The following is a 21,861-nucleotide window of genomic DNA, read 5'->3' as shown; positions in this document are numbered from 1 at the left end:
GTACATCTCTCTCTACAGATATATCAAGAATACACCTTCAGACACAGAAATGCATGCAGAACACCAGCTGAGAGCAGACAGGAGTACCTGACCAGCAGAAAAGAATATATAGAACCAGCCATGCAAAACTCGGTAGGACCAAAGATCTAAGGGGAAAAACAGGGGTGTTAGTAGGACTGGACCTGCCCTGGGTGGGTGGGGGAACTGAAGCAGGGGTCTGATCCCCGCATTGGGGCAATTGTCTGAGTCAGAGGAGAAACATTTAAAGCTGAGAGTGAAACAGCTGATCTGTGGCAGCCTAAATGGAATGAGGATCAGACAGTCCTTGCTGCAGCTATACCCCTGACAGGGATGCAGGTCTCCAAGAAGGTGCAGTGGCTGGGAGCTAGTGTTAGGGATTGTGGAGCAACCTCAGGGTGAGGGCTGTTGTTGACTGCAGTGAGACAGATCTAGGGGATGTAAGGGAGGAGATTGTGGTGGGAAATGCCTGTGGAGGAAAGCCAGGCAGCCATGGAAGCAAGAGGATACTGCTGAGTCACTAGTAGGGCGTGGAGCCATCACCGTAGCCTCTCCCCACACGCCAGTATCAGAGTAGTTGAACGAGAGAGAGGCTGGCCCATCAGATGCCTGTAGCACTGAACTACAGAGTAGGACCCCAGCCAGGGTGCCCCTTTAAGTGCCTGACATGCCAATCTACAGAGTAGGACCCCAGTCAGGGGAGCCCCTCTATGTGCCTGACATGCGGAATAACAGAGAAGGACTGCAGACAAGGGAGCCCTCCAAGTCCCTGAATGGGCAGAGCTATGGAGAAAGACTGGCCAAAGAGGCTTGACTGCCAGCTACAGGAGGCTCAAGGAAAGACTTGAATAGGGCCATAACTCCTGTGGCGGAGGCAGTCTGTGTCCCTACACACTTGGCGCCGCCAGGATCCCCACAAACCAGGCAGCTGCGCCTCCATCACGCTCAACCCTCACTAGGGCAGAGCTGCCATGAGCAAAAAATGTCTTGCATCTGCATCTGCAGGGTTGCTTCAGTCATGTCCAACTCTTTGTGACCCTGTGGACTGTGGCCTGCCAGACTTCTCTGTCAGGGGGTTTCTCCAGGCAAGAATACTGGAGCATATTGGCCAATACTGGTTGCCATATGCTTCTAGAGCACTATATTTCCTGCTGCCCTAGCTGCCAACTTCCCTTGAGTACCTGGTGCTGCCAGAACCCCTGCTACCTAAGCAGCTACACCACCTTAAAATTTGGCCCTCAGAGGGGCAGACCCAAGTCTTCTAGGGCAGCCTCAGGAGCAAATCCCAGTGGAGGACCCACATGCAGAGGTGGAAATAAAACCACAATTGAAACCCAGAGGCAATGTGGCTAAGGAAGAAGACCCAAAACCTTCCCACCAGCTGTACAAGCTGCAGATTAAATCCACATGATCACTGAGGCAGACTCTGTATCTATGGAATATATAAAAGGAACTGAGAGCTCCCACAAAAGAAAACACACTAGTTCTGATAGCTGTGGACAGTGGAGGCAAGAACACACAGGATCAGATTAGAATCTGAACTGCCCCTACGGCAAGTCCAGAAACCAGCACAGTATTGGAGGGCATCCTAGAGAGGTTGAGGTGGACTGTGACTCCCAGAGAGGAAAAAGGCTCTGACAACAGTGACTCAAGAAACACATTTATCATTCTTATGTTTTGACTTGTTTTGTAGATTCTTTGGGATTTTTTTCTTTTTTCTTTTCCTCTCCCCATCCCCCCAACCCCTCCCCACCCCCGCTTCCCATTGTAGTTGTCAGTTTTATTGGCACTAAAGACTCTGATGGAGAAGGCAATGGCACCCCACTCCAGTACTCTTGCCTGGAAAATCCCATGGACGGAGGAGCCTGGTAGGCTGCAGTCCATGGGGTCGCTAAGAGTCGGACACGACTGAGCGACTTCACTTTCACTTTTCACTTTCATGCATTGGAGAAGGAAATGGCAAGCCACTCCAGTGTTCTTGCCTGGAGAATCCCAGGGACGGGGGAGCCTGGTGGGCTGTCATCTCTGGGGTTGCACAGAGTCGGACATGACTGAAGCGACTTAGCAGCAAAGACTCTGATGCTGGGAGGGATTGGGGGCAGGAGGACAAGGGGATGGCAGAGGATGAGATGGCTGGATGGCATCACTGACTTAATGGATGTGAGTCTGAGTGAACTCCGGGAGTTGGTGATGGACAGGGAGGCCTGGCGTGCTGCAATTCATGGGGTCGCATTGAGTCCGATACGACTGAGCGACTGAACTGAACTGACTGAAGAAATCGAAGCTTTTGAGCTTTTTTTTTGTTTGTTTGTTTTTTGAGCATTTTTTATTGTTATTGTAAGCCTCTGCCTCTATGTTGGGCTTTTTCAATTCTGTGGAGTTTACCTTTTTTTTTTTTTCTTTTGTTTCTCCTTTTAAAAAAATTTTAACTTTTTAAACCTATTATTATTTTTTCTACATTTATTACATTGCTTTTCCTACTTTTCTTTTCCCCTTTAATGTAGTTAAATCTTTAATGTATATTTAAATCTTCTTTATCTAACTCTATTTAACTTTGCATATCTATTCTTTCTTTTCCTTGTTTCCTTTCCTCTCAATATATTTGTTAGTTTTATTTTCATTGTTTTATTCCCTACTTGGCACCTTGCTTTAGTTTTGTTTTCCAGTTTGTGCTTTAGTTAGTTTTGTTCTTAACTGATAGATATAATTTTTGGTTTCCTTTCTTTGCAGGGTCAATCTATTGTTACTTTATTTTTGTTGGACTGTGTTGATTTTGCATATGGGAGTATATGTATATGTGTATATTCTGTCACACTTGTTAAAACCTCTGCCTCTACGTTGGGCTTTTGCAGTTCTGTGGCGTTTTCCATTTTTCTTTTTTTTTCTTTTATCTTTCTTTTCTCTTTTTAAAAATTTTTTATTTTTAATTATATCCTTGCATACTTGGGGAAAACTCAATTTTAATATATCGTCCTCTTTTTCTCTCCTCATCCTCATATTTAAATATGTTAAGGGTTTTTGTGTCTATGTTCATGTAAGAGCTGTTTTCTAATTTTCCTTTCTTGTATTATCTCTGTCGGTTTTGGAATTAATGTTATGTTGGCTTCATAAGCAGAGTTAATGGTTGTTTCCTCTTTCTTTGTGAAATGTTTAACAGTTTTTATTTTCTTAATGAATGTCAGGTGATTTAGATTTCTAACTTATTCTTGTGTGTTAGGGAAATGGAGGAAATCTTGTTCAGGCTTCAGAGGCAGGGGGGCAGGGCTCTGACCTTATTTCTGACCTGCCTGGACGCTGCCCAGATCCCATGCTGGCCCACAAGCACAGCTCGTCAGGTGGCACTTTAGATAAGAAAGAGAGTGGGTCTTGGAATTCTTGAGGTCTGGGCAACCACTTAGGGTTTAACAAAATATATGACTCACAAGATAAAACAAACAGCATTGTAAAAAGGTTAAAGTAAAATGAGAGCTGCATTTTTGCATGCAAACTAATGATGATATCCGTTTGCTCTCTGGGATTGTTAAGTGGGAACCTCCAAAATTGCAGTTCAAAATCTCACCTGTGGAGTGGACACACTGCCTGGAACCCTTTTCGAACAGGGACTCCAGATTGCTGTTAACCAGTGACTTCTCAGTGCTCTTTTTAAATCTGGATGTTGGTTGGCCCAGGGTAAAGCATCTTTCTGCAATGCCAGAGACCTGGGTTTGATCCCTGGGTCAGGAAGATCCCCTGGAGAAGGAAATGACAACCCACTCCAAAACTGTTGCCTGGAAAATCCCATGGATGGAAAAGCCTGGTAGGCTACAGTCCATGGGGTCCCAGAGAGTTGGACACAACTGAACAACTTCACTTTCACTTTCTTTCTCTATGCTGTTACAGTCTTCTGTTGTTTCTATTTCTTTATCTTTTTAAATGATATTATTTTGCTTATTTTTGAACATAATATAAATGAAATCACATATATAATCATGCTTTGGTGTCTGGCTTCTTTCATTCAATGTAATGTTTTTGAAATTTATTTATTTAAATGGATGTAGGTATGTTGCTATTTATTGATGAATATTATATTGTATAAATATACTGCAATATATTTACTCTATTGTTAATGGGCCTTTGGATTTTTCTCTTATGGAGGAGCTGATGTACAGTTTGTACATGTCTTTTAGTGGAAATACACTTTGTTTCTCTTGAGTTTACACCTAAAAGTTTAATGGGTGTATCACAAGGTAGGCAATAGTTTTCCGAAGAGGTAGAACAAATTTACACTCCCACCAGGAATGCAGGAGAGTTCAAGTTGCTCAATATACTACATGAGGTAGTAGTGACAGTAGTAATGACGATACATGACGTTATCAGTCCTCTAAATTTTAGCTCTTTTGGTGGAGGAATAGTGATACATTATTGTGATTTTGTGTTTAATTATTTATAATGCTTTGTGCCTTTTGATATGCACATTGGCCTCTTGGATATTCCTTTTTTTTAAAATGTTTTAAATTTTATTTTATTTTTAAACTTTACATAATTGTATTAGTTTTGCCAAATATCAAAATGAATCCGCCACAGGTATACATGTGTTCCCCACCCTGAACCTTCCTCCCTCCTCCCTCCCTATACCATCCCTCTGGGTCATCCCAGTGCACTAGCCCCAAGCATCCAGTATCGTGCATCGAACCTGGACTGGCATTTTGTTATTTAAGGCTTTTGCCCACTTACTAGTTAGGTTGCTTTTCTTATTAGTTCATATAATATTTCTGGTTTCAGTATTCTTTTCCATTGGTCTATTTTTCTATCTCTGCATCAAATCCATATTGTCTTAGCTTGTTGCTTTCTGGAAGGTCTTGTAGTTTAAGTCTTCCAAATTTATTCTCCCTTTTAAATATTATCCTTGCTGTTCTATATCCTTTGAATTTGTAGATAAACTTTGGAATCAGAATATTAATTTTCAAAAACTTACAAAAAAAGGCTAGCAAAACTGGCCTTTTCAAACAAAAACTGGCCTTTTAAAATGGGTTTACATTGTAGTTATAGACCAATTTAGGGAGAATTAACATCTTGAATGCTGAGTTTTTTGACCCATGAACAGAGAATATCTATCCATTTATGTGGGTCTTCAATTTCTTTCAGAATTTTTTTTTTAGTTCAGAGATCTTGCACAACTTTCTTAAGACTTATTCCTAAGTATTTGATTTTCTTAAAAATTCTATTATAAATGGTTTCACTTTATACTATAATTATTTTTTGAAGAACAGTTGATATACAATGTTGTGTTAATTTCTGCTGCATAGCAAAGCAATTCAGTTATACACACACACACACACACACACACACACACACTCCCTTTAATATTCTTTTCCATTAAGGTTTATCACAGGATATTGAATATAGTTCCCTGGGCTATACAGTAGGACCTAATTTATCCATTCTCTATATAACAGGTTACATCTGCTAACTCCAACCATGAACTCCATCCCGACCCCACGCCTGTTCCTCTTGGCAACCACAGTTCTGTTCTCTGTGTCTGCGAGTCTGTTTGTTTCATAGGGATGTCCATTAGTGTCATATTTTAGATTCCACATGTAAATGATATCAAATGGTATTTGTCTCTCTCTTCCTGACTCATTTCACTTAGTATAATAATCTCTAGTTGCATCCATGTTGCTACAAATGGCATTATTTCATTATTTCTCGTGGTTGAGTAGTATTTTAGTTATAGCTTTTTTCTGGATGTATGCCCATGAATAGGATCGCTAGATTATATGATATCCATTTTTAGTTTTTTTGAGAAACCTTCATAGTGTTTTCCAAGTGGCTACACCAACTTACAAAGGATGTAACAGTGAGTTGCTACCTAACAAGAGTGTAAGATGATTCCCTTTTCTTAACAACCACTCCAGAATTTGTTATTCGTAGACTTTAACAATGGTCATTGACCAGTGTGCCATGTACCTCATTATAGTTTTTACTTGCATTTCTATAATAATTAGCAGTGTTGAGCATGTTTTCATGTGCCTATTGGTCACTTTCATTTCTTCTTTGGAGAAATGGCTATTTAAGTTTTCTGCCCATTTTTCAACTGTATTTTTGTTTTATTGGTTATTGAGTTCTGTGTTGTTGCTCATTTGCGTCCAACTCCTTATGACCCTGTGGACGACAGCACACCAGGCTTCCCTGTCCTTCTCCATCTCCCAGAGCTTGCTCAGATTCATGTCCATTGAGTCGGTGATGTCAACCAACCATATCAACTTCTATAACCCCCTTCTCCTCCAGCCTTCAATCTTTCCCAGCATCAGGGTCTTTTCTTATGAGTCAGCTCTTCGCATCAGGTGGCCAAAGTGTGGTGCTTCAGCTTCAGCATCAGTCTTTCCAGTGAATATTCAGGACTGATTTCCTTTAGGATGGACTGGTTTGATCTCTTTGCAGTCTAAGGGACTCTCAAGAGTTTTCTCCAACACCACAGTTCAAAAGCATCAATTCTTTGGCGCTCAGCCTTCTTCACAGTACAACTCTCACATCCATACATAACTACTGGAAAAACTATAGCTTTGACTAGACGGGCCTTAGTTGGCAATGTAATGTCTCTGCTTTTGAATATACTGTCGAGGTAGGTCATAACTTTCCTTCCAAGGAGCAAGTGTCTTTTAATTCCATGGCTGCAATCACCATCTGCAGTGATTTTGGAGCCCCCAAAACTAAAGTCAGCCACTGTTTCCACTGTTTCCCCATCTATTTGCCATGAAATGATGGGACCATATACCATAATCTTAGTTTTATGAATGTTGAGCTTTAAGCCAACTTTTTCACTCTCCTCTTTCACTTTCATCAAGAGGCTCTTTAGTTCTTCTTCATTTTCTGCCATAAGGGTGGTGTCATCTGCATATCTGAGGTTATTGATATTTCTCCCAGCAATCTTGATTCCAGCTTGTGCTTCTTCCAGTCCAGCGTTTCTCATGATGTACTCTGAATAGAAGTTAAATAAGCAGGGTGACAATATACAGCCTTGACGTACACCTTTTCCTATTTGGAACCAGTCTGTTGTTCCACGTCCAGTTCTACCTGTTGCTTCCTGACCTGCATACAGGTTTCTCAAGAGACAAGTCAGGTGGTCTGGTATTCCCATCTCCTTCAGAATTTTCCACAGTTTATTCTGATCCACATAGTCAAAGGCTTTGGCATAGTCAATAAAACAGAAATAGATGTTTTTCTGGAACTCTCTTGCTTTTTTGATGATCCATCAGATGTTGGCAATTTGATCTCTGATTCCTTTGCCTTTTCTAAAACCAGCTTGAACATCTGGAAGTTCATGGTTCACATATTGCTGAAGCCTGGTTTGGAGAATTTTGAGCATTACTTTACTAGCATGTGAGATAAGTGCAATTGTGCGGTAGTTTGAGCATTCTTTGGCATTGCCTTTCTTTGGGATTGGAATGAAAACTGACCTTTTCCAGTCCTGTGGCCACTGCTGAGTTTTCCAAATTTGCCTTTCACACTGCTCCTCCCCCAAAATAAATTGAGTGCCTATCATGTGAAAGACTGTGTAATTTGTACAAATGATGGTGAAGTTGACCTTTGAATATGAATTATCTAGCTTGAGACTCAGTACCTTTGTTTTTTGTACTGTGTTTTCCAAAAGTGTTGCCAGGGACTTCACTAAAAACTTTTAATTTCAGGCATTTCTAAGCCATTATGAGATGAAATGTAAAATCCAAACCTAGTCTTTTCCTTATTATATGATCTTGAGTAAATTTCTTCCCTGTGGTACAGAGTAATTTTTTTTTGTATACAATCCTAAATGTAATTCTAAATATATGAAGAAATAGTCTCTGGGTATTATTCAGTGGAAGATGAGTGAGCATCTTAGGATGATGTAAGACTTAAGACAAGCATCTTAATATGTAGGCATTTATTTTCTTCTTTCATTTTCTTTTTAGATAGAAGTTGCATATACTAAAATTTGCAAATCTTAAGTGTGCATTTTGAGGCATTTTATGTATGTATATATCTTTGTAATCATCATTCAGATCAAAGTATAGACATTTTTTTTATTGCCTTAAAGGTTTCTTTGTGCCTCTTAATAGCAAATGTCTCTTCCCCCCAGTCACAGGTGTTACCCTTATTTGAATTCCTATCACTACATATTTGTTTTATCCGTCTGGAACTTTATATTAAAGAAATTGTATATCATGTAGTTTAAAAACAGTAGGCTTAAATTTCCTTGTAAAATTTTACATGGTGGCCCCATCTTTTGTATCTGGCTTCTGTCACCCCACATACTGTCTTTGTGATTCATCCAAGTTGCTACCGTACATTTTAACGTCAGTTGGATTCCATTTCTTAATCTATACAATGAATAGGTTGGGCTAGATGAACTCTAAGGAGTTTTTGACTTCTGACAATAGGTGAGACATTCTTTCCACTGTTTGGCAAGAATTAAAATGCAGGAATTCTGACCTGAATCAGTTGCCATGATACCATAATAATATTGGGAATGACAGCTATGAACATATAAGCCAGTGACAGCATTAATGTTGCATGTCTAGGCTGGAAACATTTTATGCACCTGTGTTATGTAAGGACAGAAACATTGTTCTATCTCAGGATGCCCTCATTGACTTCTGAGCCCTCCCTTAGCCAGCATTCTCCCTGTGTGAATTACAAGTTGTACTCTCCATATTGCAATTTAAAAAGTCATTTATAAACAGGCTTAAAATAAGACTCTGGTACAGAGTACTCTGCTCCTCCTAGTTTTGTTTAGGAATTCGTATGAGTAGTGTTTAAGAGTAGTCGATGGCATTAGAGAAACTCATATTCAAATCCTGGTGTTTTACTTCTACTCCTGTGCATGACCTTGGGTAAGTCTTTTTCTTTTTTAATTTAAATTTATTTATTTTAATTGGAGGCTAATTACTTTACAATATTGTATTGGTTTTGCCATACAGCAACATGAATCCGCCACGGGTGTACACGTGTTCCCCATCCTGAACCCCCCTCCCACCTCCCTCCCCGTACCCTCCCTCTGGGTCATCCCAGTGCACCAGCCCCAAGCAACCAGTATCATGCATCGAACCTGGACTGGTGATTCATTTCTTATATGATATTATACATGTTTCAATGCCATTCTGCCAAATCATCCCACCCTCTCCCTCTCCCACAGAGTCCAAAAGACTGTTCTATACATCTGTGTCTCTTTTGCTGTCTTGCATACAGTGTTATCGTTACCATCTTTCTAAATTCCATATATAGGCATTAGTATACTGTATTGGTGACCTTGGGTAAGTCTTAAACTCTGTCGCCTCACTTCAGAATGGAGATAATTATAGCTACCTCATAGGATTATTATGAAGATCCAAATGAGGCACGCTGAGTGCTCAGAGTGCTTGTAATAAGATAGTGCTCCATCCAGGACAGCTATTATTGCTGGTGCTTCTCAGCCAAATCTGCCAGCCTAGCTCCTGAGACCACACATTCTCCCTGAAGTTCCTTTTCTATGCCAGTCCCATTTGTTCACATGTGCTGGGACATGGATGTAACAGTGAGTAGTGGACAACCACAGGATTTTTAATCAATCCCACGAGGAAGAAAACTTTCAATAGAGAATGAGCAAACAGTGAATGGGCGGTAAGAAGTGGGCTCTGACAGCATCTCTCATCACGAAACATTTCATTATCTTGACTGAGGCACCAGATCTCTTTGGAATAGACAGGATAGTTTAATAAATTAATAGAGTACATGTTTTTCATTCAAATCTTGTTCTGCCATGTACTCTCAAATTCCTCAAACTCTAAGGAAATTTCTTCATACATGAAAGTAATATAGAAGTTAAGAAAAGTTAAGAAATGAAGTTAAGCAATATAATAAAGAAGTTAATATAATATATAAGTTAAAATCAACATACTATAAAAGTTAAAGGAATATATGGAGTCAGATGAATTGGGTTTGAATTCTGACATTGCCATTAACAATACTTGCAAAATATTGGACAACTTAATTTATTTGCTTCTTGGCTTCCTGATCTGTAGAATGTGGTGTTAGTTGTTTTGAAGATTGGTTAACATAAGGAGAACAAATTTAACAGTGTTCTGTACTAGGTGCTAAGTCACTTCAGTCATGTGCAACTCTTTGAGACCCTATGGACTGTAGCCCACCAGGCTCCTCTGTGCATGGAATTCTCCAGGCAAGAATACTAGAGTGGGTTGCCAGTTCCTCCTCCAGGGGATCTTCCTGACCCAGGGATTGAACCCACGTCTCTCATGTCTCCTGCATTGGCAGACAGGTTCTTTACCATTTAGTCAGCAAATGTTATCTCTTACTCACAGACATAATATTTCCTGTCTTTTCGGATTGTTAAGTATAGTTATATGAAATAAGATAGGTTAAATGACTGACACGGTTTTTAAAGATTTTTCAAGTCCTATTGTGATATATTAATATTCTAATTTATAAAAATACGACAGTGATGAGAAGATTGAAGGAAAAATAAAAATCATCAGCACCAGATTAATGGATTTACTATTTTTTAAATGGGAGTGTAAGAAAAAATAAGTGGGAGAAGCTATATGGTTTATGAGATCTATGTAAAGAAATGCTCTTGTTTTTTGCTCTGAAATAGTGAAAACCATGTAAAGATTCTTAAGTCAGACAATAAACAATAATAATGATAATGATAATAATAATAACAATAATCATGAAATACCTTTTCATGGAGTAAAATCTGAGAAATAATCCAGAGTTCTCTCTTAGGTAATGTCCTTGCGTTATGGAGTCTATATTTAAGTGGACTGGACTTAGTCACTCAGTTGTATCTGACTTTTTGTGATCCCAAGGACCTGTAGCCCACCAGGCTCCTCTGTATGTGGGATTCACAGGCAAGAATACTGGAATGCGTTGTCATTCCCTTCTCCAGGGGATCTTCCTAGGAAAAGAAAAATAGTAAAGAAGTAAACAGATTAATAGTGAAGAAGTAAACAGGCTTCCCTGGTGGTCAGACAGTAAAGAATCTTCCTGCAATGTAGAAGGCCTGGGTTCGATCCCTGATTGTAAGATTTCCTGGAGAATAGAATGGCAACCCACTCAAGTCTTGCCTTGGAGAATTCCATGGACAGAGGAGCCTGGTGGGCTACAATCAATGGGGTCGCAATGAGTCAGATATGACCGAGCAAGTAATGCACACAAGCAGATTAATAGCAAGAGGATTCCAAATATTATTCTACAAAGACAATAAACTGTGTCATGAAAATGTATGGGAATGGGGAGGAAGTAGATGGAGGGACTGCTTTAGATTTGGTTGTGAAGAAAGATCTGAGAAGAAATATTTAAGTTGACCCTGTAAAGAAATCAACCACTCACAAATCTAGGGGAGAGACTTTCTAGGCAGAGGGTAAGCTGGTATAAGATTCTAAGGTAGGAACAAGCTTGGCATGCTGGAGAAACAGTAAGAGGGTTGATGGTACTGGAATATAGTACACGAGAAGAAACAACAGCACGGGATGACATTGGAAAGATTCACTAGCATATTGTAGACCACAGCTGAAAATCTGTATCTATCTCTGCATGTGAGGTTTGATGGGGAGTAATCAGAAGCTCGAAGATGTTTTAATTGATCTTATTTATATTTTTAAGACATCTCAGACTACTCTGTGAAAACTTCATTGGCATGGAAGCAAAGAAACTGAGGAGGAGGCTATAGCAGCAGTCCATATGAGAGATGAAAATGGCTTAGCTCAGTTGGTAACGACTGAGTAATTTAGAGTATGTAATAGAAGAATTGGTGGGACTTACCGAAAGTCTGTAGCTCTCCTTAGCTCAGCCCTCCTTATCTCTCCTTAATTACTTCTCCTTCACTTTCATGTATTGGAGAAGGAAATGGCAACCCACTCCAGGGTTCTTGCCTGGAGAATCCCAGGGATGGGGGACCCTGGTGGGCTGCCGTCTATGGGGTTGCAGAGTCGGATACGACTAAAGCGACTTAGCAGCCCCAGCAAGTAACTGGTGGCTCAGACGGTTAAGCGTCTGTCTACAATGTGGGAGACCCGGGTTCGATCCCTGGGTTGGGAAGATCCCCTGGAAAAGGAAATGGCAATCCACTCCAGTACTTTTGCCTGGAAAATCCCATAGACAGAGGAGCCTGGTAGGCTACAGTCCATGGGGTCGCAAAGAGTCGGACATAACTGAGCGACTTTACTTACCGAAAGATTATATAGAAAGGATAGAAAGGAGTCAGGTAGGAATCGTAAGCTTTAGGAGAAATTGAATTGAAGCTGGAGATGTTTACTGAGATAGGCTATAGTAATGGAGAGTGAGGCTTCAGGGACTTATGGGCACACACTTGTGAATATTCTATAGTTTATTTTACCATTTTCCTTTTGGTATAGGTTGAAGTTGATATTTCCTTTTATATAAAGGTGTGCAATTACCAATCTTATATGTTCAGGTTAGTGCATTTGCTCTATTATTTCACTGGCATAACAAAGTTAAATTGCTCTGCAATGCTCTTTAGAAACACTTTTCCAATTCACACTTTTGCCAGAGTTTAGTACACTAAACTCTATAAATTCTGCTGATTTCCACAAACTCTCCTGGCACGGTCAGTGTTTTTCTTTTTAACCTTTGTGAACCCAAACTGAATCCTATTTCAAGTCACTAAGTACTAAAGGACCATTTTTTATTTTATTTTATTTTTAAACTTTACATAATTGTATTAGTTTTGCCAAATATCAAAATGAATCCGCCACAGGTATACATGTGTTCCCCATCCTGAACCCTCCTCCCTCCTCCCTCCCCATTCCATCCCTCTGGGTCGTCCCAGTGCACCAGCCCCAAGCATCCAGTATCGTGCATCGAACCTGGACTGGCAACTCGTTTCATACATGATATTTTACATGCTTCAATGCCATTCTCCCAAATCTTCCCACCCTCTCCCTCTCTCACAGAGTCCATAAGACTGTTCTATACATCAGTGTCTCTTTTGCTGTCTCGTACACAGGGTTATTGTTACCATCTTTCTAAATTCCATATATATGCGTTAGTATACTGTATTGGTGTTTTTCTTTCTGGCTTACTTCACTCTGTATAATAGGCTCCAGTTTCATCCACCTCATTAGAACTGATTCAAATGTATTCTTTTTAATGGCTGAGTAATACTCCATTGTGTATATGTACCCCAGCTTTCTTATCCATTCATCTGCTGATGGACATCTAGGTTGCTTCCATGTCCTGGCTATTATAAACAGTGCTGCGATGAACATTGGGGTACACGTGTCTCTTTCAATTCTGGTTTCCTCAGTGTGTATGCCCAGCAGTGGGATTGCTGGGTCATAAGATGGTTCTATTTCCAGTTTTTTAAGGAATTGCCACACTGTTCTCCATAGTGGCTGTACTAGTTTGCATTCCCACCAACAGTGTAAGAGGGTTCCCTTTTCTTCACACCCTCTCCAGCATTTATTACTTGTAGACTTTTGGATCGCAGCCATTCTGACTGGTGTGAAATGGTACCTCATAGTGGTTTTGATTTGCATTTCTCTGATAATGAGTGATGTTGAGCATCTTTTCATGTGTTTGTTGGCCATCTGTATGTCTTCTTTGGAGAAATGTCTATTTAGTTCTTTGGCCCATTTTTTGATTGGGTCATTTATTTTTCTGGAGTTGAGCTGTAGGAGTTGCTTGTATATTCTCGAGATTAGTTGTTTGTCAGTGGCTTCATTTGCTATTATCTTCTCCCATTCTGAAGGCTGTCTTTTCACCTTGCTAATAGTTTCCTTTGATGTGCAGAAGCTTTTAAGGTTAATTAGGTCCCATTTGTTTATTTTTGCTTTTATTTCCAATATTCTGGGAAGTGGGTCATAGAGGATCCTGCTTAAAGGACCCTTTCTTTGACCAGATAATGCTAAATGTTTTGAAAGGGAGTTGGGGAGAAGGTTATCAAAGAAAACTAAAAATGAAATAATAATGATAAGCAAATACTATCTGAAATTGAGAGCTTTTGATTGTCAAGAACTATTCTAAGTACTTAATGTAAGTGTTAATTTAATTATGAGAACTCCTTTTACATCAGAATTTAAGTATAAATAAACTGAGGCAAGGAGAGATAAAGTAACATGCCAAGTTTTAAGCAGTCTGTTGGTGGCAGATACAATCCTTCCAAAATACATACTTCTAATCATTAACTTCCATCAACAGTCTCCAAAACATCTGATTAGTGAATGTTTTATTTACATAAAGACAACAGCATGAGATAGAATTTTGTCTTTCAGTCCTCAGTCATGTCTGACTGTGCAACCCCATGGACTGCAGCACATCAGGCTTCCCTGCCCTTCACCATCTCCAGGAGCTATATGAGAAAGAATATAGGGTTTAGATATCAGGTATTCTAGTAGTTAGGGAAAAACACATGCAAGCTAAATAAGTAAGTATTGATTAACTTAGGACTTAGTTGAAGTTTTTATTCAGAGAGAGACTTTCTCTACTCTCTGAAAATCTGCTCAGTGGTCAAAAACCCATCATCCTCAGTATTACCATCACTTCCAACTAGTAGGTGTCTGTATGTGCATGCTAAGTCACTTTGGTCATGTCCAACTCTTTGCAATCCTATGGACTGTAGTCCATGGATCCTCCAGGCTAGAATACTGGAGTGGGTTTCTATGCCCTCCTTCAGGGGATCTCCTTGACCCCGGGATTGAATCTGTGACTTTAACGTCTCCCGCATTGGCAGGCAGGTTCTTTACCACTAGTGCCCCCTAGGAAGCCCTACGTGAGTGCCTACTATATGTCAAGTCCTGAGTTATAAGCACTACGGGTATTATCAGCAACCCTTATATTACCATCACCTTTTCACAGATGAAGCTAGGTTAAATGAAATGTGTACAGTCCCATGGGTATGAAGAGGCAGAACCTGGATTCAAACTCAATTTGTATCTAGCTTAAAATTCTTACTCTTCCTACAGTAACAAAAAGAGGAATAGCAGATATATTCATAAGCCAAGGTATGATCAAGGTCCAAGATCTCACATAGATTCACATATATTCCAATAAGTAAGTGATAGCCAAATTATGTAAATTTTACAAAACAGAGATGAATAGGAATATTTTGAAGCTTGGAGGAGTCATTGGAAGACTTTTGAGGATGGAATTTTTTTTTAAATTTTTAATTAGGACTTAATATTTTAGAGCTTTCAGAATCTCAATTAAATTAAGGGGAAGATTCAGGTAAATTTTTATTATCTACAGCTTATCAATTATTTCTTTCATGGATCATTCCTTTGGTGTTATGTCTAAGAAGTCATCACTGCACCCAAAGTTGTCTAGGTTTTCTCCAGTGTTGTCTTCTAGGAGTTTTATAGTTTTGTATTTTACATTTTGAAGTAATGTTTCTATTGAGTTAATCTTTGTGAAGGGTGTAAAGTCCATCTTATTTATTTATTTTTTGCTTGTGGATGTTCACTTGTTCCAGCATTATATATTTAAAAGACTATGTTTGTCTCATTTTACTGCCTTTTTCTCCTTTTGTCAAAGATAAGTTGACTATATTTATGTGTGTGTATTTCTGGGTTCTCTATTCTGTTCCATTGATCTGCATGTCTTGTAGCCAATACCACATTGTCTTGATTACTGTAGCTTTGTAAGTCTTAAAGTCAGGTAACATCACTCTTTTAACTTTATTTTATGTCTTCAACAGAGTATTGACTACTCTGTGTTTTTACCTCTTTATATAAATTTTAGAATCAGTTTGTCAATATCCACAAAATAATTTGCTGATATTTTGATTGGAATTGCATTGAATCTATGGATCAAATTTGGAAGAATCTTGTCATAATTGTTTATTAGTTCCAGGAATCTTTTTATGGTTCTTTTGAGCTTCCTGTGTAAACAATCATGTCATTTCTGAATAAACATGGATTTATGTTTTCCTTCCCAGTACCTTAATTTTTTCAATACCTTTATTTTAATGGAACTAATAGCTATCATTTATTAAGCACCTACAAAGTCCAAGGAATTTTCAAATATTTTCTAAATAATCCTCATGATAATTCTATGAAATACCTTAATCTCAACCACGGCTCAGAAATTTTAAGTAATTTTCTGAAGCTTTCATGGCTGGTAATGTTGGGTTTAGACCCTAAAACTAATCTATCTATTGTGCCTCACTTGGCATGTGTCCTGGCTATAAAATGTTATAAAAATGTAGATCAAACAAAACTGTGCATGATCTAAGATTATTGGAAGCATCAAATACAATCATTAAGGTAAAAGTGTTTTATTGTTACAATGTCTGAGACCAATAAAATGACAGAAAATTGTCTGTGTGGACCAGGAAACATTCATAATTGTAAGCAGATTCAAGGAATTTAAATTTTTTAATTTGGGGAGAAAAAAAGGTTTCCCTTATCAGCAAGTATTCACTGTTATTTGGTATTTTATTAGGTATTTTGGTTATGAAAGTGTATAAGGTATTGACTTTGTTCTGTTAGATATACAGCTTTAAAAACAAAAGCAAATTATAACTTAATCATTAAAATAATGTGTCAAATGGGTGAGCAAGTCAGTATGTATATGCTAGAGGAGGTCAGAGGAGGGAGTGTTCTCTGAGGCCAGTTGGAGAGGGGAGGCTCTTTTTACCAGCTGGAACTCTCCTCCACTTGAATTCTGATTGATGCTCTTCCCACATGACAATGTTACATCATAATATTGAGAAGAAAATGAAGGATCCGCTAATCCCCATTTCTTATTTAGCCAATGTGGAAATTGGGGCTCAGAAACTGCAGATATTTAGGATGAAGTTGTTCTTGATGATGAAATCAGTTTTTATTGTTCAGTTGCTAAGTCATGTCAGATTCTTTGTGACCCCATGGACTGTAGCCTGTCAGGCTCCTCCACTATCTCACAGATGAAATCAGTGCTCATTTCTAAATGTATGTGGCTTTCAGATCTTTGTACCTTAGCACTTCTTTCCTTTTCTGTAGGCAATTGTTTGCTTGGAAACAATTCCTTGGAGACCTCAGAAAGAATAAGCTGTCTTATGTTTATGTTCGGAGAAGGCAATGGCAACCCACTCCAGTATTCTTGCCTGGAAAATCCCATGGACAGAGGAGCCTGTTTATATTCAGGAAATTTGATTTAGAAGTTGAGTTGCTGGCCTCAAATACTTTTTAGAAGAAGGTGGGGTAGAAATAAATTAGCAAGTGAACATAAATAGACATGAGTAGTCCTGGATAAAATGACATTCTTTAAATCTAAGGAAATCCTATATGATGAATCATACTCCATGCATTTTACATTATGATTTGACCTTGGAGAGTTTGGTGACTATTCAGGACAGTGTGATTTAATTCTTAAAAAGAATTGGGTGGGATCTGGAATGGAAGAGGAAGAGAATAGTCATTTATTGGACATCTTTTATTTGCCAATTATTGAGCTAGATTTCATTTAACTTTAATCCTCACATTATTTTGTGAGATCAATGTCATTATTTCTCCTCTTCTGAAGAGATGCCATAGTTAATATACCTGGTATGTGGAGAAGTTTGGCTCTAAAGCATGTCCTCTGAATTAGTTTGTCTCTAGATTTGCTGGAATATTAGGTTTCCTCATCTGTAAAATGAGAATGTTATTATCTTTCTCATTTATCTCCCACATAGGAACATAAAACAGTTCTATTATTCAATGAACTAAATATATGAAAATATTTTGAAAAATATTATGCTATTATTTTCAGCCAGAAGTGTGTGATTACAACATGCTGGTATCAAAAAAAATTTTTTTTGATTAAAATATAGTTGATTTATGACACTGTATTAGTTTCTGGTATACAGCAAAGTAATTCAGTTATACAGGTATGCTGCTGCTGCTGCTGCTAAGTCACTTCAGTCATGTCTGACTCTGTGTGACCCCATAGACGGCAGCCCACCAGGCTCCTCCGTCCCTGGGATTCTCCAGGCAAGAACGCTGGAGTGGGTTGCCGTTTCCTTCTCCAATGCATGAAAGTGGAAATTGAAAGTGAAGTCGCTCAGTCGTGCCCGACTCTTAGTGACCCCATGGACTACAGCCTACCAGACTTCTCTGTCCATGGGATTTTCCAGGCAAGAGTACTGGAGTGGGTTCCCATTGCCTTCTCCATACATGTATAAATATATTATCTTCATATCCTTTTCCTTATGGTCTATTACAGGGTATTGAATATAGTTCCATGTGCTATAGGACCAGTAAGACCTTGTTGTTTATCTGTTTTACATATAGTAGTTTGTATTCGCTAATCTTAAACTCCTAATTTGTCCCTCCCCACCCCCTATCCCCTTTGGTAACCATAAGTTTGCTTTCTATGTCTGTGGGTCTATTTCTGTTTCATAAATAAGTTCATTTGTACAATATTTTAGATTCTACATATAAGTGGCATCATATGGTCGTTCTTTATCTGACTTACTTCACTTAGTATAATAATCTCTAGTTGCATCCATGTTGCTGCAAATGGCATTATTTCATTCTTGAGAGTATGTATTACATTGTTTATATGAATCACATCTTTATCCGTCCTTCAGTTATAGACATTTGGGTTTCCATGTCTTGGCTATTGTAAATAATGCTGTGAACATTGGGGTCATGTATTTTCTTGAATTACAGTCTTCTCCAAATATGTGCCCAGAAGTGGGATTGCTGGATCATATGGTAGCTCTGTTTTCAGGTTTTTTTTAAGAACCTCTATACTGTTCTCCATAGGCTTCACCAGTTTACGTTCCCACTGTTGGTGTTTCAAATCTGGAAGGCAGCACAATAGCATGGCCTCTGTGGTCACATGTCTCTAGGTTTGAATCCAGTCTGTGCTACTCTCTAGTTTTATGATTTAGGTTAAGATTCTTAACCTCAGTTTCTAATTTTATAATGGAGAAAAAACAATTCATAGGTCTATGGGGAACATTAAATAAGATGACAGGTGAAAAACATAGTTCTCTAGGCCCTCAGGAGAAGTTTTACCCAAGCTACCTCTAGTAATGAGAACGTATTGTGAGGATAACATGTGCCAATAAGAAAGAAGGATAATAGGTGGAAAATGTGGTATACACATACAATGGGATGTTATTCAGCCACAGAAAAGAAGGAAGTCCTATCACATGCTACAACATAGATGAACCTTGATGATATTATGCTAAGTGAAACAAGACAGACACAGATAGACAAATGTTCCATGATTCCACTTTATCCACGGTAGTCAAACTCATTGAAATGGGAAGTAGAAGGATGGGTTCCAGGGGCTAGGGGGAGGGATAAATGGGCAGTAGTTGTTTAATCAGTTTAGAGCTTTAGGCATGCAAGATGAAAAATCTTAGAGATCAGCTGTACAGCTTTGTGCTTATAGTTAATACTGTACAGTACACTGAAGCTTTTTTTTTAAGAGGGTGAATCTGAAGTTATGTAGTTTCTACTGAAGTTGAATAAAAAAGAAGAAAGAAGGATAGTAGGGGAACTCCCAAAAGGCTTTGGTTGAAGACTGAAAGCAGTTCAAATAAATGATGCAATAGGAAAACTGACAGTATACTTAAGGAACCTACAAAGCTGAGGTACCAGAGTTTTATTTTTTAAGGTTTTGATATTACATTACAATCAATGCATAGTCACCAAGGTAAAATTCAAGTGTGTTGAACTGCTGTAGACATGTTTTGGTGATTAGTAATTTTACGATTTTGAGTTTCATATTTTGTCGAGAGTTCTGTTGATGTAATCGCAATACTTAGAACCCCTGTCCTGCCTTTATTTCTGGGAACAACAGATTTCCTTTCTGCAGCCCTTCATTAGTTCTTCTGACTTCACTATTATCCTAGCTTTAAGCTACTTTTTTATGTCTTATTTATTTTTTTGTTTGTCAGTATTTTGATTTTCTCCATATTGTACCACTCATATTCCATCAGGAAAATTTAGCTAAAATAGAGGGTTATTTAGCTAAAATAGCATCCATTACCTCTCTTATTCAGAGCAAAGTATTCTCAACCTATGGATTGACTGCCCTAGGACCATATGTCCACCTTTGTCCAGCTAATGCCCTTGTCTTCCCGTACTCAAAAAATATCCTAGAGCTGCTTTTTCCTCAGATGAATTGGGCAGGGCAATTTCCTCATAGACAGGTAATGCATCATGGGAGACAAAATTACTATTATTGTTATTATTTGAAATTAGAAGTCAGTTGGTCTAGTCTCTCTGTGGCATAAATGAATAATCTTTGTTCTGAGAGGACAATGTAACTTGTCCAAGGCCAGATGACTTGTAATTAGTCAATGTTCCAATGTTTCTCCTAAAGCAGGTATGTTTGGCATGGTAATCAGCATTGTTAAGGGAAATTATCACATGGCAACACTTTTTCTTAGCACCACCAATCTGTTATGGCATTTGCCATAGTAATTGTTATCATGATTGAATATTGGGATAGATAGAGAGAAAGAGATAAAGATAGAATACTGATAGCTCAGTTGGTAAAGAATCCGCCTGTAATGCAGGAGACCCCGGTTTGATTCCAGGGTTGGGAAAATCCCGTGGAGAATGGATAGGCTACCCACTCCAGTATTCTTGGGATTCCCTTGTGGCTCAGCTGGTAAAGACTCTGCCTGCAATGTGGGAGACGTAGGTTTGAACCCTAGTTTGGGAAGAACCCCTGGGGAAGGGAAAGGTGACCAACTCCAGTATTCTGGCCTGTAAAATTCCATGGACTGTATACTCCATGGGGTCCCAAAGAGTTGGACACAACTGAGTAACTTTCACTTCTCTTAAATATATTTCAAAACCACAGCTTGTAATATTTTTTTCAAACAACTTTGATAATTTTTCATTTTACTTTTTTTCCAAATATTACTCATAAAGCTTAGCTCATTCCCATTAAAATATCTTTTTCAACTCCACTTTAAATGTCATTTGTTCTAATTTTGGCCAAGTATTAAAATAATATTCCCTTATTATATGTAAGTGAGAACAGTTTCCATTTATTATATTCTCTAATTTATAAAGGTATATCATATTGCTCTTCAATTTGGCATGCCAAAAGTTGTCCATACTCAGCAAATATTTAAAGCAGAATAAGTAACAAAGATGTTTATTTTAATAGAGCATTAATATGGTATTCAGACTTCCTATAAAATATTTGATACTAAAAAATATCAGGTAGAAGAAGCCATGGGAGATAAAGCTGAATGAGTCCCGAGATCCAGGTATTACGTCCTTTACATTGGGTCCCAATATCCTTTTCTTGCTTTTTTATATGGAACTCTTGACGAATTTGCATGTCATCCTTGTGCAGGGACCATGCTAATCTCTGTATCATTCCAATTTTAGTATATGTGCCGCCGAAGTGAGCACCTAATATCTTTTCCTAATTATATTTGTTGTTATTTCATTCACCTTTTGTTACAGTCAAATTAAACTCTGTAATATCACTGTTCATCCAGATATACATATCCTGAGTCTTACCCCACATATCTCTATGTTGACACCATTTCTCAAGGTTCATTTCATTTCTCAAGGCTTTTTTTTTTTTTTCAGATTTCATGTCTCCTATAAACATTTTCTTCATATTTCAGCTGATAGTACAATTTTTCATTCTAAATTCCCATGCCACTATATTGTTTGGCAATTAACACTTTTTATTTCAAAATAGAGCTACATTGGGCATACGCCTTGCCTACCTTATTATAAGATCCTCGAAGGCAAGACTTGTATCTGATTCATCTTCAGTAACTTCCACCAACTTTGAAATTGATGTTCAGTAATGACTCAGCAAATCAGTGAATGAATAGTTTCATTATGTGTGCTGCTGAAGCAAGTACAGTGAATGAACAGTTTTGATATAATGGGAAATGAGAAGACATCTTTAAAAATG

The 21,861-nt window shown here is 38.4% G+C and overlaps 1 protein-coding gene and 1 non-coding gene across 5 annotated transcripts in view; one reads left to right on the top strand and one right to left on the bottom strand.

The window, feature by feature from the left end:
- The window catches only part of SPINK5 (serine peptidase inhibitor Kazal type 5), a 264,208-nt gene that overhangs the window by 128,831 nt on the left and 113,516 nt on the right, over positions 1–21,861 (top strand). The gene's annotated exons all lie outside the window — the stretch shown is intronic.
- On the bottom strand, positions 21,238–21,341 carry LOC112587138. Its single transcript, XR_003111672.3, has one exon. It is a non-coding gene; the product is annotated as a U6 spliceosomal RNA (small nuclear RNA).

The sequence above is a fragment of the Bubalus bubalis genome, chromosome 9, assembly GCF_019923935.1.
Source record: "Bubalus bubalis isolate 160015118507 breed Murrah chromosome 9, NDDB_SH_1, whole genome shotgun sequence".
Lineage (NCBI taxonomy): Eukaryota > Metazoa > Chordata > Mammalia > Artiodactyla > Bovidae > Bubalus > Bubalus bubalis.
This window is presented reverse-complemented; position numbering and strand designations above follow the sequence as displayed.